The sequence below is a fragment of the Muntiacus reevesi genome, chromosome 22, assembly GCF_963930625.1.
Source record: "Muntiacus reevesi chromosome 22, mMunRee1.1, whole genome shotgun sequence".
Taxonomy (NCBI): Eukaryota; Metazoa; Chordata; class Mammalia; order Artiodactyla; family Cervidae; genus Muntiacus; species Muntiacus reevesi.
In genome coordinates this window covers 24,080,557-24,097,680 of record NC_089270.1, presented here as the reverse complement: position 1 = coordinate 24,097,680, position 17,124 = coordinate 24,080,557, and the positions used below count along the sequence as shown (strand labels likewise).

Sequence of the window (17,124 nt, the reverse complement as noted above, 5' to 3'; positions counted from 1 at the left end):
GAAAGCTCTTAGCATGCTCATCAGTTTATCTTCTGCAGAAACGAAAGACTATTGAAGAGCGCCTCATGTGACATGATTTTTGCTCTTCAAAATTAGTACCAATTATTAATGCCCCCTAAGATCATGAGCTACTTTTTTTTAAAGAGGCTACTGAATTACCAAGACAAAATTTATGCTCAGCTAAAACTCTAAGACTTTCTAAAGTACACTCTTAGGCAAACTTCTCTACCTCCCTGCCTCATCATGCGTGGGCTTTTGGTGCCTTTTTTGGGGGTGGGGAAAGACGTTACATCCTTGTTCAGGACCTTATATGCATTCTTTCTTTAAACAAAGTCATCTTGTTAAATTCCATTTACTGTTATATTCTGCTGAGATGTTCTGAGATTCCAATTTTGTTGCCGTGGTACTTCACACAAATTCTCCACAATCTGAAATAAACAGCCTTACAATAACTTCATTTAAAGTAAACATAAATATCTAGCTCAGAAACAAGAGTGTAAACTAGATAATCACCTGTCAAGAGGTATTTAGAAAAAATACCTATACTGGATGCAGACTGAACTCCTTAGGTTCTAAGACTTCTTCTAAACCTAATTTTAATCAGTAATTGATTAACTCTTGTCAAAACTTATTTCATTCCTTTAGCTACTCTCACGAGGGTGGCTCACCAGGATCTGTCAGCTTTCTAAAATTACTAAGACAAACTAAAAGAAAACCCCATGCCTAAATGGCATCACTGGTGAATTCTACCAAACATTTACAGAAACATTAAGACAAATTCTTTACAAACTCTTCCAAAAAATAAAGAGGAGGAGTCCTCCTCAACTCATTTTATGAGGACAGTTATGATCCTGCTACCAAAATCAAAGACTACAGTAGGGAAACTGTAGACCAATATATATCTCTTTTAAATACAGATGCAGAATTTGTCAACAAAATACTAGCAACCTGTATCTGAAAACATAAAAAGGGGATGATACACCACAACCAAGCGGGATTTAGCCCAGGAATGTAAAGTTGGTTTAACATTCAGAAATCAATGTAACACACCACGAAGTGAAGTGAAGTGTAAGTCGCTCAGTCGTGTCCAACTCTTTGCAAACCCATGGACTATACAGTTCATGGAATTCTCCAGGCCAGAATACTGGAGTGGGCAGCCTTCCCTTCTCCAGGGGATCTTCCCAACTCAGGGATTGAACCCAGGTCTCCTGCATTGAAGGCGGATTCTTTACCAGCTGAGCCACAAGGGAAGCCCTACACCGTATCAAGAGAAAAAACAAACAAAAAAAACCACAATAGGGAAACATAACAAAGATCTCACATTTCCTTAAACTTCAAAAAAAATGGGGTATAAATAATACAAGAATGGAGGACATCTGTGGGGATGTTCCAGATTTTCCAAGCTACAGAAAAGTGAAACTGCAGTATCTGATCTGGCTATTGCAGATCAGATATAAACTCAATATCTGGATCCTGTAGAGAGAGGATCACTTTTGGGTCTACTAACATAATGAGAATTCCGACAGGTATGACAAAAGTAAAAGTATCAATGTTAAGGTTACTAAAGTGGATAACTTTACTGTGATAACTGATTATCTGTAGGATGGTCTCTCCTATTAACCTTGATGGCAAACACTCTCCAGAGTTCAGCACTGTGCTAAATAAATAATAATAGTTTACACGTGTCAAGTGCTTAGCTAAAAAACATTACGTGTTTATTACTTGGCCAGGTATTGTTCAAAATATTGCCATATTAACTCCTCAAACTCAAAGAACGGTATTTTTTGGTGGTGGGGGTTTAGTCACCAAGTCAGGTCCAACTCTTGCAACCCCACGGGCTGTAGCCTGCCTAGCTCCTCTATCCACAGGATTTTCTGGGCAAGAATACCAGAGAGGGTTGCCATTTCCTTCTCCAGGGGATGTTCCGGACCCAGGGATCAAACCCAGATCTCCTGCACTGCAGGCAGATCCTTTAAGGACTAAGCTACCAGGGAAGCATATTATTAAGTTTGTATTCTTATTAAGCCTCTTTTAAAGACAAAGAAACATGCACAGAAAGGTGAATACTTTTCATCTTTGACTGTAGCATACAATCAGAATAAAGCATGTACACACGTTAAGCTTCCAATCTTAACCAAGAAACATTTGAGAGTTCCATTCTAAACTAGTATGTCACACTGCCATGAAAACTCATTTAACTGCAAACCATCCAAGTGCACCTTCCCAAAACACGCTGATTCTACTAGTCTGCTCTTCATCAGTATTAAGAAACTTCTAGTTCAGAAGCTTGGCATTTCTGATGTGTCTGGTCCCAGACTAGCAAATCTGAATCCTGTCAATTCTTCCTTATTTGTCTGTTCCCTTCTCCTTTGTCTGCCTCAAATGACCTGGAAAAGCTAGAAGCTGATAACACTACTTTAATTTTTTCCAAGATACAGACTGTATAGCACAGTCAGACTGCCTGGGTTGGAATTCTGGCCACCGTGTCCTGGCTGTCATTTAGCAGGAGAAATGAATTTTATGGAGCCTCAGTTTCCCTCATCTGTAAAATGTTTCTGAATCACCTACCCCTGTGAAGATTCAGTTAAGTTGCAAACCATTTAGAACCATGCCTGTCCAATAATAAGCCTCAACAAGTGTTACTATTAACATCATAATGTCACACTGCTGTTGTTCAAACGCTGAGTGGCTCCCACCGACAAACTAAAAGTTGAATACTTTGACATTCAAAGTTCTCCAGTCTGATGCCATCCTACCTCCGGAAAGATACCTTTCCACTACTTTGCTACCTAATTCGCAACTCCTACCCAAAAGATCTGCAGTGGAATCATTAGCTCGGCAGAGGGCCTTCCGCCCTCTTCAAAATTTTCGGTCTTCTTATCTGCCCTTAGGGTGCAAACTCTAAGCTCAGCTTCTTCGGCAAATCTCCCCACCCACCCAAAACCCCGGGTAACGTTTCTCCCCCTCGCCTTCCCGCAGGTCCTCCCCATCATCTGCTCCGCCCCCCTGCCCCGTCCCCAGCACCTCCCGCTTTGCAAAGCGAACTATCTTCCTCCGGCTCCCTCGGGGGCGTTGAGGTCTAGGGTTGGGGGTGTGTCCCGTTCTTTGTGTATCCCCCGGGCTCGAGGAGCCTAGAACACGCACTAGGAAGCGAGTTGCTTCAGCTACAAAAAAAGTTACGCGCTGACGGAAAAAACTGGCCCGAAAAGGAACCCAGCGGAGCTGTTTCCAAACTGGGCAGGTGCCGAGTTGTCGGTGAGGGGGGTGGGGTGGGGGGTAACCCGCAGGTTTCCCCGACGGGTCGCGCGGCACTGGAGGGGGTCGCGCGCGGGTGGCGGGGACCGTCCCCCCATCCCCGCCCCTCACCTTCTCCTCCTCGTCTTCCTCCTCCTCCTCCTCCCCGGCAGAACTGTAGACCTCAAGGTGATGACGAGGGGTCATCCGGTGGCCCGTTACCACCTCATTTTCCTCTGCGCGCGGCGGCGAGACGCGCGGGACCAGGACCGGGCCGACTGAGGAGGGAGAAGAGGGGGAAGCGGGCCGGAGGGCGCGGGCGCTGGCGCTCGAGCGGGACGCACGGCTGCAGCCGGTGGGTTGGTCAGCGAATTAGTTCCATGACGCCCCCGGACCTGAGGCCGCCGCCGCCGGTCCCGCTCCTCCAACCGCCGCTGCTTGTGCCCGAGTGGGGAGGGGGTTCCCTCTCGCCATAGGGCGGCGGGGGCCGGGGAGAGGCGGGGGGTGAGACCGGCTCTGCCCCTGCCCAGGGGAAGCGCCTCCGAGGGGAAATGGTGAAAGGGGGGGAAGGGGGAAAAAATGAAAAGAAAAAAAAAAGGAAGGGGAAAGGGGGGAGAAAAATAAGAAAAAAGCGAGACAGAGGCGATGCCGCGTCCGCTCGCGGGGAAGGCTGGGGAGGGAGGGGAGGAGAGAAAGAAGTGCCGGCTTCCTTGGCTCCGCCCTCGCGGACCGATTCCTAGATTCGCTCACTCCCTGTAAACAACCCTGGTCTGTTTTCTCATCCTCCCACTTTTTCCTCTGCGTCCAACGGACGTACTCAGAAGTTCGGAAAAAAGCTGGGCTGTTGGAAACGGGCCGGGAAAGTCTGGCATTGGGGTAGGAGAGGGGCAAGGAAAGCTAAAGGTGCGTGGACTCGTTTCCGTGGAGCAGCGGAAGGGTTTTGCATCGACGGCACGGTGACGTAAGCGCCTCCTCGGCTCTCTGGAAAAGGCGTGCGGAGGCAGGAGAGTGCGCTGCGCATGCGCCCGGGGGAAAGAAAAGCAAGGCTGAGCGCTCTGCTAGGGGGTGGGGTTTTATCTGGATGCTCTCCTGGCCAAACCTAGGGCTACCTGGTTTTATCCAGCCCGTCTTTGTCTCTAGGGCTTGTAAAAGGATCTTTTGGGAAAAAGCCGGCGATCTGCTGTGTAAAAGTCTTGCATTCTTTGTTGCCCTCGCAAAAAGTTCTGTGTTCTCATCGTTGACATAAAAATAGAATTGCAGGGGTTTTTTGCTGCCACGTCGTGGGTGAAGGGAGATTCTAAAGTGTATTAGAGATCGGGGAAATTGCGGGGAGCATATTCTTAAGCACCTTTTCTTTTAAAGCAGTAAATTACATTGCTGGCAGCCAGGAACCTACTTGGTTAGGCGCCAAGGAAATTCTGTACTCTTAACCAACGCATCTGAGTATTTCAGAGTAGGTTAGCTACCATGTCTGTTAATGAGTGTGTGATAACATATAAGTGTGTTTTATTTGGGGTTTCTTTACAGACTTTGGTAATTTTTTGCTTATGTTTTTAAATTGTAGTTATAAAAAGAATAGTAGAATTACAGAAAATTTTGAAAGAGGAAAAACCCCCTCAAACTGTTTACAGAAGTAGTCATATTTGTGTTTTCCATTTCTGTTTTTTATATGCCTATTTTTAACAATCAAATTTGTTTTGAGCTTATCAGCCAGCTAGGTGCTAATAAGCTCTAGCAAACTGGAAGTAACTGAGACAAATAGCTTCTACCTTCGTGGAGTTTACTCTCGAAACACAGAGGGAAACCGTGGAGCTAATTATCTTTAACTAAAATCACCCAGTAGGTTGATTTGTTTACTTGTACGTTGCATTCCCTTTGTAGAATATAAAGTCTAGGATGGCTGGGGTCTTGCATGTTTTATTTTACCCGGTATTCCTGCACGTAAAAGGCTCTCAATACTTGATTACTGACCGAATAAACTATACAAAATATTAAGATGGAAAATTGCAGGCTGCTATGGAAACACCTAATCCTAGACTAGTTAGGGATATCAGAGAAGGTTTCTGTGAGGAAGAGACATTTAAGATGATACTTGAAACCACTGGTCATCTAAGTGGGGAAAGTGTGATACAAGCAGAGGAAACAAATGCAAAGACTCTGGATCTCAGATATTAAAAAACTCTAAAAGCAGTGTGGCTGGTCTTCAGACAATTGAGGGGGAGAGCTCTGAGGTCAGAGGCAGAGGGCAGGTCCCTATGACAGAACAGGGAAGGGAAACCCTGTAAGGATTTTTAGAGGGTCGTACTTTGCTTTTTTTTTTTTTAACCCCAGACTTCCCAGGTGGTGCTATTGGTATAGAACCCCCCTGCCAATGCAGGAGACATAAGAGACAGGTTCAATCCCTGGATTGGGAAGATCCCCTGGAGGAGGGCATGGCAACCCACTCCAATATTCTTGCCTGGAGAATCCCTATGGACAGAGGAGCCTGGCTGGCTATAGTCCTTAGGGTCGCAGAGTCTGACACAACTGAAGCGGCTTAGCACACATGCATCCTTTTTCTTGCATGGTCTGTATGGCTGCATGGTCTTCCTTCTACACAGGCAACATTTATTTTGCATAATACCATTCTTTGTTGGACAGTGAAATTGCTTATGATTTTTAGTACTGTAAGAATAATACCAATTCCATTCCCAGGTATGTAGTCAAAAGAAATGTAAACATGTCCATGCAGAAACTTGTATGTAAATGTTCATAAGGGCATTATTCATAATGACCGAAAAGGGAGACCACACCGACAATACACACAACTGCTGAATGCGTGGTCAAATGTCTATACAATGAAATGACACTTGGCCATAAGGAGATACTGATACATGGTGTAACGTGGATGACCGTTGTGAACAATGTGCAGTCTTGTGTGGCTGGCTGCTTTTACTTAGCATAATGATTCTATTTATATGAAATGTTCAGAATAGGCAAATCTATAGACAAGAGTAGATTGTGCAGCTGCTAAGTGGCTTCAGTCATGTCCGACTCGTTGTGACCCTCTGGACCATGGCTGACCAGGATCCTCTGTCCATCCTGTGTCCTCCAGGCACAAATACTGGAGTGGGCTGCCATGTCCTCCTCCAGGGTATCTTCCTGACCTAGGGATCAAACTCATGTCTTACCTCTCCTGCACTAGCAGGCGGATTCTTTGCCACTAGTGCCACCTGGGAAGCCTCAGAAAGTAGATTCGTGGTTGCTTAAGATTAAGAATGGAGATGTGATTGGGAAATGATAAGTAAAAGTTTTGGGGTTTCTTTTTGATGAAAATATTTTACAGTTGATTGGGGTGATGGTTGCAAACTCTTAAGTTACTAAAAGCTATTGAATGGTGCACATTAAATGGGTGAATTATCTGAGATGTGAATTATATATCAAGAAAGCTGTTACCAAAAAAATGAAGCGAAAGAACAAAAAGAACAATTAACATCTTCAAGTATAACCTTTTCTGGGTTATTTGCATTTTTATGGCTTTTGATGAATACCAGTTTGCCAAAGTGCTTGGCAGAAGAGTTGACTCAATTAAAACGTAACCTGGAGTATTTAAGAGCTCTCACTTCATTACATACTTAGCCTTTGTGAAGCTTAGTTTTAATAAAACTGTCTTATTGTCTGTGAGATTGCCAGTGACAGTTTAATCTAAATACTATAAATATAGTTAAAAGTAATTAATTGGTAAGTAAGGAACTTGTTCCAGTTGTTCTAACAAAAAATATAGACATTCTTTTTCTTCATTATGCATTCACAAGAATTTACATTTAATCACCATCACTTTTTTTATTAATAACTAATATCATTTTAAAAAATGAATTGCAGTTATAACAAATGAAAAGTCTTCGAAATTCTGTGAGAAAATAAGGCATATAAAGAAAACTTTAATACTTTAATACTACTGTATTGATAGGGAATTCTTTTTTTTTTCATTTGAAAAATTTTAGGAATATTTTATCCCAAATAATGAACTACCTTTCTGCACATGGTGTGTGTGTGTGTGCTCAGTCGCATCCAGCTCTTTGCGACCCCACGGATTGTAGCCCACCAGGCTCCTCGTCCATGAGATTTTCCAGGCAAGAATACTGGAGTGGGTTCCATTTCCTTCTCTAGGGGATCTTCCCCACCCAATATCAAGAATCTGCATTAGCAGGCAGATTCTTTACCATTGAGCCACCTGGGAAGCTTCTGCATGTTAAGTACTAATAAATAAAATATATTGATTACTCACTATGTACCAGACATTGCACTGAGCACTTTTATTGCATTCTCTCGTGTTTATTCCTACAGCACTCCTCTACCATAGGTATTTTTGTCATCCCCATTTTTCAGAAGATAAGTAAAGTGAAAAACAACAACAATAATAAAATAAGAGGTAAAGTAAATCCTCAATACGGGTCACACAGCTTGGAGAGGCACAGCCAGGATTCCAGCTTGTCTGACTCCCGAGTCTGAAGTGTTTTTAGTTACCACTCTTTACTGCCTCCCCTACGGGTATTTCTGGCTTGCGTGGAAGTCTGAACAAAAATATTCACCCTCTGGTTATTTTGGCTTGCATTTAATCTTAGAACAAATATTCAAAAGTTTTTAGTGAGTAGTTCATATTTGTGTTTCTAGAGAGTTGAGTTCTGCTTGAAAACAGGTTATTAACATTTTCTTACATTTGTTTTATTTCATGACTAAAATATGGGATCTTGAAATAGAAACGTGCCTTGCTTCCAATGCAGAGTGACAGAGTAAGGAGGAAGCTGAGAAGCAGGGTGCTCTCGAAATAAAAGCTCTGTTCTGAAACGCAGTATAGTGTGAAGTGAGACCCCTCCAGAACTCTAGGACAACTTGGCGGGAATCAAGTTGAGGAGCAAAGTCGTTTGCTATCTATAATCGTTCAAGAAAAATGATTAGAAACAGGCTGCTTACCTTTTTGTGAATATAGAAGATAAGGCTTTGTTTAATCTTTAAAGAGAAATTTCTAGTCTCCTTTGTCTTAAATGAAATTTTAGGGTATTGTTTTCAGCAGACAATTTATGAAGGTACTATCCTATAAGAGAAACACCAAAAGAACAAAAGGAGTGATTTATTGTCCTTATAATCACTTACCTTTAGCAGTTAGCTTCAAGATCCTTTTTACTGCCTCCCAATTACTTGTTTTCTTTAATCTCTACAGAGACAATTTAAGAGGAGTAAACCTGTCAAATAGACATTAAGAGAAAAGGAGTCCACATTCACCAAATAATATAAAAGACCACCTACTCACTATTATTTAATTGAAATGTAGTTAATTTACAATGTTGTGTTAGTTTCAGGTACACAGCAACGTGATTTGGTTTTACATATGTATATATATTCTTTTCCAAATTCTCTTCCATTATAGGTGATTACAAAATATTGAATATAGTTCCCTATGCTATGCAGTAGGTCCTTGTGGTTTATTTATACCTCCTACTTACTATTAACTGGGGAGAAAGTGCTCAGAGAAAACAAGTAAGTCAAAAGTTCTAAAATAGGAAGCCGCAAGCTGCTTTCCAGTCTTTGACCAGCTCTGAATAAAACCTTGCTTTAGGTTTCTTGGTATGTAGGTTATTGAGAAAGCCTTCACCAGCAGGGACCATTGGTTGCATGCTTTCTTAAAAGGAACCCCAGAAGCCGTTGTTTGAAATTTGTAAATCAAGAAGACTTCAGTAGAAACATTCTTTCCTTGTTGTTCTTGGGAAGAAAATACACCATTAAAATAACACCATTTTACTCTCACAAACTGTTTTGAATCCTGAGCCACCAAAAAATATTTTTGTGTATCTTATGTAATCAAACTACCAATACAGATGATTTCTTCTGAAGCATTTGTGTGGGAGGTGTGGAGAGATAGGTAAACATCTTCCAAAGTGTATTTTTGGTTTCATCACAACATATATTTACTATAATCCTTATTTCTTCTCACTGAAGGAAAAGAATTATATTTGGGAAATAAATTTAAATTATCCACAATCATGGTTTCCAAGACTTCTTTCTCACATACATCAACTTCTTTTAGACAGTGATTTAGTAAATATTTGAGACCCAGTTGAATATTGGGCTAGAAACTGGATGAGATTCAGAGAGGCATATGTGGTCCTGTTTGTAAGAAACTTGTATTCATTCATTTCTTAATTCAATATTTATTAGCTGTGTGATCATGAGCAAGTTAACCAGCTTCTCTATAACTTCACCTCAGTTTCGTCAACTGTAAAATGGGATAATAATAGAATATCTCCTAGGTTTGTATGAGGACTAAATGGGATAATGTTTACCATAGGCTTAGATCAGCATAGGACATATAGAAAACACTAATTGTTAGCTTAACTTTTCTAACCCTTTATGTGCCAGGATTGAGTTTGGTTATTTGTTCCCGAATGGCTTACCCTCCATGAGCTCCCTGCCTTGTACAAGGCAAGAAACAGAGAGGAGAAATTCTTTATGTTGGTCAGGAAAGGCTTTTATAGACTTAAATGTGGCATTAATTACTTGCTGTTGATCAAATTACCTTGAAACTTAGCTGTGTAAAACAGCAAGTATGTAGTATCTCACACCATTTCTGAGGCTCAAGAAAAGCCAGTTCCTTAGCTGGATGGTTATGATTTAGGATCTCTCAGAAGGCTGCAATGAAGTTGTTGACAGGAGCTGACGTCATCATGGGACTGGATAATCTGCTTGCAAGTTCAGTGCTGGCTGTCGGCAGGAGGCTTCGGGCATTGCCCCTGGACCTTCCCGTAGGCCTGCCGTAGTGACCACAGGCACCTGTGACTGCTCCCTCACCGGTGGTGAGAGAGAGACGCAGTGAGACCGAGATGGAAACTGCAGTCATTTTATAACTTAATCTGGGACCTGTTCTACTGTCACTTCTGCCATATTCTGTTTGCTAGAAGCAAATCAATAGGGACCTCCCTGATGGTCCAGTGGTTAGGAATCCGCATTGCAATGCAGGAGACGTGGGTTTGATCCCTGACGGAGAACTAAACTCCCACATGCTTGGGAGTAACTAAGCCCTTGCATCACTGAACCTTTGCGCCACAGCTAGAGAATCCATGTGCCACAAGGATAGATCTCACATGATGCAACATGCAACTAAGACCCAACACAGCCAACTAAATAAATAAATTCTAAAAAGAAAAAAAAAAAAAAAAAAAGAAGTAGCAGCAACTCAATAAATCCAGCCTGTAGTAAAGAGCAGGGGAGTTAAACTTGAAGGGAGGAGTATCAAGGAATCTATGAGCATAGTTTTAAAACCACTGCAGGTATGGAAGGAAAAGTAACCATTTTGCTCCCTACACAGAAACACATTTATAAAGGCCAGGGAGCAGCAGAAACAAAGGAGTAGAGAGATACTAAGTTTCATGACATGTAATCTGGCCATAGCTAAAGAATTGAGGGGGCTGTTTTTATCCCTATTTTTATAATGAGAAAATGAGTTTAGAGAGGTAAAGTAACTTTCCCAGTTTACACTATGCAGTTAGTAAATGGCAGAGCCAGATCTTAAATCCATATAATTCCGATTACAGAGTCTACAGTCTTATCACTAACTATATTGGGCTGGGTTCTTCAGAGATACAGAACCAAGAGCTGCGTCTGTGTCTCTTTTTCTATGTGTATGGAGGGATTTTGAGAGAGATTTATTTTAAGAAATTGGCTCATGACTGTAGAGGCTTGGTAAGTCCAAAATTTGCAGAGGAATACTGCAACTCTCTGGAAGAGCTGCAGTTCAGGTCCAAATGTAGTCTGCTAGCTGAATTCCGTCTTGCTCAGCCTTTGTTATATTGAGACGTTTAACTGGTTGGATAAGGCCTGCCCACATTATGGAGGGTAACCTGCTTTATCCAAAGTCCACCAACTTAGTTGTTAAATCTCATCCCAAAACAAACAAAATCTTCATAGAAACTTCCAAAATAATCATTGACCAAGTATCTGGGTACCATGGCTGACCCAAGATGACACATGAAATCAACACATGAAATTATACTACCCTCTACAAAGATGACAACTTGGGGTCCAGATCACAAATGGCCCTGAATGTCATACTAAGCAGTTTGTTGGACTTAGGAAAATTAACCAAACCTACATGTCTGTTGACAGAGGCATGGGTAAGATGATGTGGTACATATATAAAATGGAATATCACTCATCCATTAAAAAGAATGAAATAATGCCATTTGTCGCAACGTGGATGGATCTAGAGATTGTCATACTCTAGTGAAGTAAGTTGGAGGAGGAGAAATACTGTTTGACATCCCTTATATTTGGCATCTAAAAGGAAATAATACAAATGAACTTATTTACAAAACAGAAACAGACGGCAGACTTAAAGAACTTATGGTTGCCAGGGGCAACAGATGGAGGAAGGGGTAGTTAGAGAGTTTGGGATCGCTGTGTACACACTGCTGCATTTAAAGAGGATAACCAACAAGGTCCTACTGTATAGCACAGGGAACTGTGCTCAATGTCATGTGACATCCTGGATAGGAGGGGAGTTTGGGGGAGAATGGATACATGTATGTGTATGGCTGAGTCCCTTTGCTATCCACCTGAAACTATCACAACATTGTTAATTTGTTTTACTTCTATATAAAATAAGAAGGTAAAAAAGAAAATTAAAAAGTTAAAAAAGATGAACTGATAGCTGTCTGTGAGCAGTATAACCTTGAACGAGTGATACTGGATGGGGTATTCCTGTGAAATAACTGTAATTCATTTAGGAAATGTATGTTGGAATATTTGCCTGTCATGCTTGATCTTCAATCATGTTTTGACAAGTGACAAACATGGTTTTTATTAGCATTATATTTTTTCCTTTCAGTGTTTTCCTTTTTCAGTCCATATGTTTTTAGTAATTCAGTTCAGTTGCTCAGTTGCTTCTGACTCTTTCTGACCCATGGACTGCTGCATGTCAGGCTTCCCTGTCTATCACCAACTTCCGGAGTTTGCTCAAACTCATGTCCACCGAGTCAGTGATACTATCCAACCATCTCATCCTCTGTCATCCCCTTCTCCTCCCGCCCTCAATCTGCCTTTCACATATTTTGAAATGACTTTCATTTGAGAAGTGTTTTTCTCCCCTGTTTGGACCTTTCTCTCTTTTCTTCCCTTTGACGCCTTATTTCAAGGTTTCCTTTTTAAAATTTTTTTTAAATTAATTTATTTATTTTGGGCTGTGATATGTCTTTGTCACTGCACAGGCTTTTCTCTAGTTGCAGCAAGCAGGGGCCACTCTCTAGCTGCGGTGCATGGGCTTCTCTTGTTGTGGAGCATGGGCTCTAGGGTGTATGAGCTTCAGTAGTTGTGGTGCATGAACTCAGTAGTTGTGGTTCACAGGCTCTAGAGTGCAAGCTCAACAGTTGTGGCACATGGACTCAGCCGTTCCTCAGCATGTGGGATCCTCCCGGACCAGGGATCAAACCCACATCTCCAGCATGGGTGGGCGGATTCCCCAAAACTGAGCCACAAGGGAAGCTATCAGTGTTTCCTTTTAGTCATACCTCCTACCAGAGTGAAATGTGAAATCCGGAAAGAAGACAAAAATGAGGGTGAGAAACCAGTTTGTAGACCAGCTGGACTTGGTGATTCCAAAGGTATAAATATTGTTCAAGTGTCATTTCTCTGCTGATGATGCATAAGAAAAACTGTTTCAATCTTGCTGCTGGAGATATTTCTCTTTGTAACTAACACAGAGCAAGAAACTTTTTGTGGAGCCTCAGAATTTAAAAGTGCAGTGGTCCCAACTTATCCTTTTGACCTACTCCAGGCTGAGTCCCCACTGAGGACATTATACAGATAAGGAGTGGGCTGGGGAGTGTTATGAAGCATCTGAAAGTGGTATGGAGTGTCAATCTGTGGATACAGCCTACCAGGAGAGAAGAATGCTTCGCTTCAGTCGTATCTGACTCTGTGTGACCCTACAGACTGTAGCCTGACAGGCTCCTCTGTCCATGGGATTCCTCGGGCAAGAATACTGGAGTGGGTAGCCACGGCCTCCTCCAGGGGATCTTCCTGACCCAGGGATCAAACCCACATCTCTTGCGTCACCTGCATTAGCAGGCGGGTTCTTTACCACTACTGCCACCTGTGAGAGAGCAAAATCTAGAACACCCATAGAGCAAAGGGTGCAACAAGTTGGCAAGGAAGGCAGAACCAGATTTGCAAAATATATAGGAGCTGAGCCCTGCTGGTAAAACGTAAAGCAAGGTAAGAGAGATTGGGAGCTAAAGTTCGGACTCTAGATAATAGCCCATTTTCAGCTTTCCTTCTTAAGAACTGCAGGCTATAATTTGTGAGCTTCAAAACACCCAGGGGGGTGGATAACGCCACTAGGTGGTTTGGTGAGTTCTAGCTGATGAGCAGATTTTGTGTGAGTGAAGAAGACATCAACACCATTCCGAGGAGAAGCTAGTTTCCTAAAAAAGGAAAATTCAATGCATCAGTGCTTCTCTGTGTTCCTTCTCTTTCTCCTCTATCTCCTGTTGCTATACTGATCATCCTACAAACTCAGTCAAGTGTGAATTCCATCTTCAGAGAAGGGTTTCTTTAATAGCATGATAGACCAAATAAAGGTTTTACCAAAATCAGTTTCTTTCATTTTCTTTTATATCAACACAAATATGTCAATGATAGAGAGGAGATTTTGATAGTTTATGTAATCGTTCTATTTTTAATAAAGTTATACTTAAACCATCTTGGAAAAATATTGAAAGTTTTCTTACTTTGCCCTGAAAGATTGCCAGTGGAGGTATATTTCTAAATTCTCTAAGTACTCCATTCCAAAGGAATGATCCCCTTTTAGTTATGTTCCTTTGCATATTGCAGAAAGTTATTTTTAATATATTGCTCATTTGAACCACGATAATGGAAACTAAGATCCAAAGTGAAAGTGAAAGTGTTAAGTTACGCAGTTGTGTTCAACTCTTTGGACCCAATGGACTGTAGCCCGCTAGGCTCCTCTGTCCATGGGGTTCTCCGGGCAAGATAATGGAGTGCATTGCCATTTCCTTCTCTAGGGGATCTTCCCAACCCAGGGATCGAACCCAGGTCTCCCAAAGATCTAAGCATACAAGGTACTCTTTGCATCAACCCAGCTAGTTTTGACCTAAATCTTAGAAAATGATCAGCTCATTTTGACATAAATCATATAACACCTGCATTTTAGAGTTAAAAATTACATACCCAAAATTCACTACTCTATAAGATAATTTCCATTCTTGAATCCAAAATGTCTTCTGAATGTTTAAGAATGATGTTGGGTAAGGAGGAAAAATAATGCTGGAGAAATATTGTGAGAGAAATCAAGCTTTATGCTAAAGAAACTGCAGTTTTCTTTGGACTTTACCTTCCTCCCACAATATCAGAACTCTTCCATCAAGACTTTCAGAGAGGCCCACTGATCAATTTTTATAAGTCCATTGTAACTTGGCCTCCTGACCACTATCAGGAATTTACAGTGTACATACAAATCGGTAATGAATATTAAAAGATTTATTTGAATGCCAAGTCAGTTTTTTTTTTTTTTCTACTCAGAGAATTGTTGAATATAGAACAGGCTTCCTTTGACAGCTACTCCCACATGCATTATAATATATGCACCATATTCTCTAATGTAGAAAGTTACAGCTAAGGTCATAGAAATGGAATCTTGTCCAAATGAAAAAAAACAAGCCCATGTTACTAATAACATTGTTTTTATATTTATACATCTTGTTTGTATCAGTATCTTGTTACCTGACTTTAAAATATGTTACTGCTTTAGTTTTAAAACTGTTCAAAAGCCAAGGGATTGTTCACCAAGTTCTCATTAGTCACCAAATTAAAATTGAATTTATAAAATGATGTTAGGGAGTACTGTTGATTTTTATAAGTTGAAAGGAAAGTTGAAAGTTAAAGTTGCTCACTCTTGTCTGACTCTTTGTGACCCCATGGACTATAGAGTCCTTGGAATTCTCCAGGCCAGAATACTGGAGTGGGTGGCCTTTCCCTTCTCCAGGGGATCTTCCCAACCCAGGGATCAAACCCAGGTCTCCCCCATTGCAGGCAGATTCTTTACCAACTGAGTCACAATAAGTTAGGTATACATTAAACAGAGGAAGTGAGACAAAAATGTAATCCCCCATGCTAACAATACCAGGATCCTTTATCATAATACTAAAATTATGCCTAATATTAAGAGTTAAAGTGCACACATGGTCATTCGCTTCAGTCGTGTCTGACTCTTTGTGACCCCATGGACTGTAGCCCACCAGTCTCCTCTGTCCATGGGATTCTCCAGGCAAGAACACTGGAGTGGGTTGCCATGCCCTCCTCCAGGGGATCTTCCCTGCTCAGGGATGGAATCCTTCTCCTTGCGTCTCCTGCTTTGCTGCTGGATTCTTTACCACTGAGCCTCCGGCAGAGCCTTAAATTAGTACAAAAACCAACAATAGGAAAGGTTCTCAAAAGATTGGGTAGAGTGTCTACTCAATACTCTATTTTTTCTATTGAGTAAATGTATACATTTATTATAAACATGTAATGTAAAAGTCTATGTTTTACATTTAAAACTTCAGTAAAAACAAACATTCAGTAAAGTACACTGCAGTTGGTGTATATCCTTATCTTCCACAGCAGCTTGGGGGGGTAAATGTAATGACAACAGGAATTTCTGGCTTTGAGCTCCCCCTATATAATTGCAGGCACCCCAATTCCTCCGGCACTCCAAATTCTTCTTTTCTCTTGGCAGGTCCTAGAGGAGTTCACTTGATCTCTTTGACAGTCTTTAAAAGAATCCCATCTCTTTGTTATCTGCTTGGTCTCTTTGGCTCAACTGCCCTGCAGGCTCTCTTCAGATGTGTACTGACCTTGGCACAACACTTTGGGGGTCCCTGTCTCAGAGTTTGAACTTACAATCGTCCCTTCTCAGTGGCTGACTGATGTTGGATCAGGTCCCTTGTGGTCAGCGTCTACGTTGGTCTAGGTGAAGGGGGTGTGAAGTGAAGAAGGGGCCCTCTTTTTGCTGGTGTTCTAGTCCTTTCGTTACTGTGGTCACCTGATGCAAAGAGCTGACTCATTGGGAAAGATCCTGATGCTGGGAAAGATTGAGGGCAGGAGGAAAAGGGGGCAACAGAGGATGAGATGGTTGGATGGCATCATTGACTCAATGGACATGAGTTTGAGCAAGCTTTGGGAGATAGTGAAGGACAGGGAAGCCTGGTGTGCAGCAGTCCATGGGGTGAGTGAGACCTCACAGAGCAACTGAACAACAACAACAAAGTAGTTTTTTTGTCAAGTCTCTTTTCTAAATTAGATCCTCAGAGGAGCTCCTTGGAAGAATTATTTCCTGGGGTGAAGTATCCTGGCCAGAGCAACACCACTCCATGTTGTATTTGCTAGTAAGTCGATGAAATGATGTCATTTCAGTAGAGGCTCTGTTTCTTCTTCTGAGACTAGGCATTTTAAAAAGTGAATTTTAAGTAGCTTTCAAATTCTTTGAGACTCAGCATGCTGTCATTTCTCAAAGGCACAATTGAAACACAATATGGCATGGTGTAGACCATTGCTGGTTTCAGCTGATTTTGCCAGCCACATTTACTAATAAAACTCTGGAGTTATGGGGAATTCTATTTGACTCAATAAACAAATAGCCAAATATTTACTGAGCATCAGCTATCTACAAGGCCTTGTTGTTTAGTGGCTAAGTTGTGTCCAACTCTGTGACCCCATGGACTGTGTTCCACCAGGCTCCTCTGTCCATGGGATTTCCCAGGCAAGAATACTGGAGAGGGTTGCCATTTCTTTCTCCAGGAGATCTTCCTGACCCAGGGATCGAAACCACATCTCCTGCATTGCAGGCGGATTCTTTACCAT

General features: G+C 41.8%; 1 protein-coding gene across 1 annotated transcript in view; it reads right to left on the bottom strand.

Moving 5' to 3' along the window:
- CCNI (cyclin I) overlaps positions 1–3,904 on the bottom strand; it is a 36,567-nt gene extending 32,663 nt beyond the window's left edge. The window contains exon 1 of the mRNA XM_065914207.1: positions 3,367–3,904. The gene's annotated coding sequence lies outside the window, so the exon portion shown is untranslated. The remainder of the gene's footprint in view (positions 1–3,366) is intronic.
- Between the last annotated feature and the right edge of the window lie 13,220 nt (positions 3,905–17,124).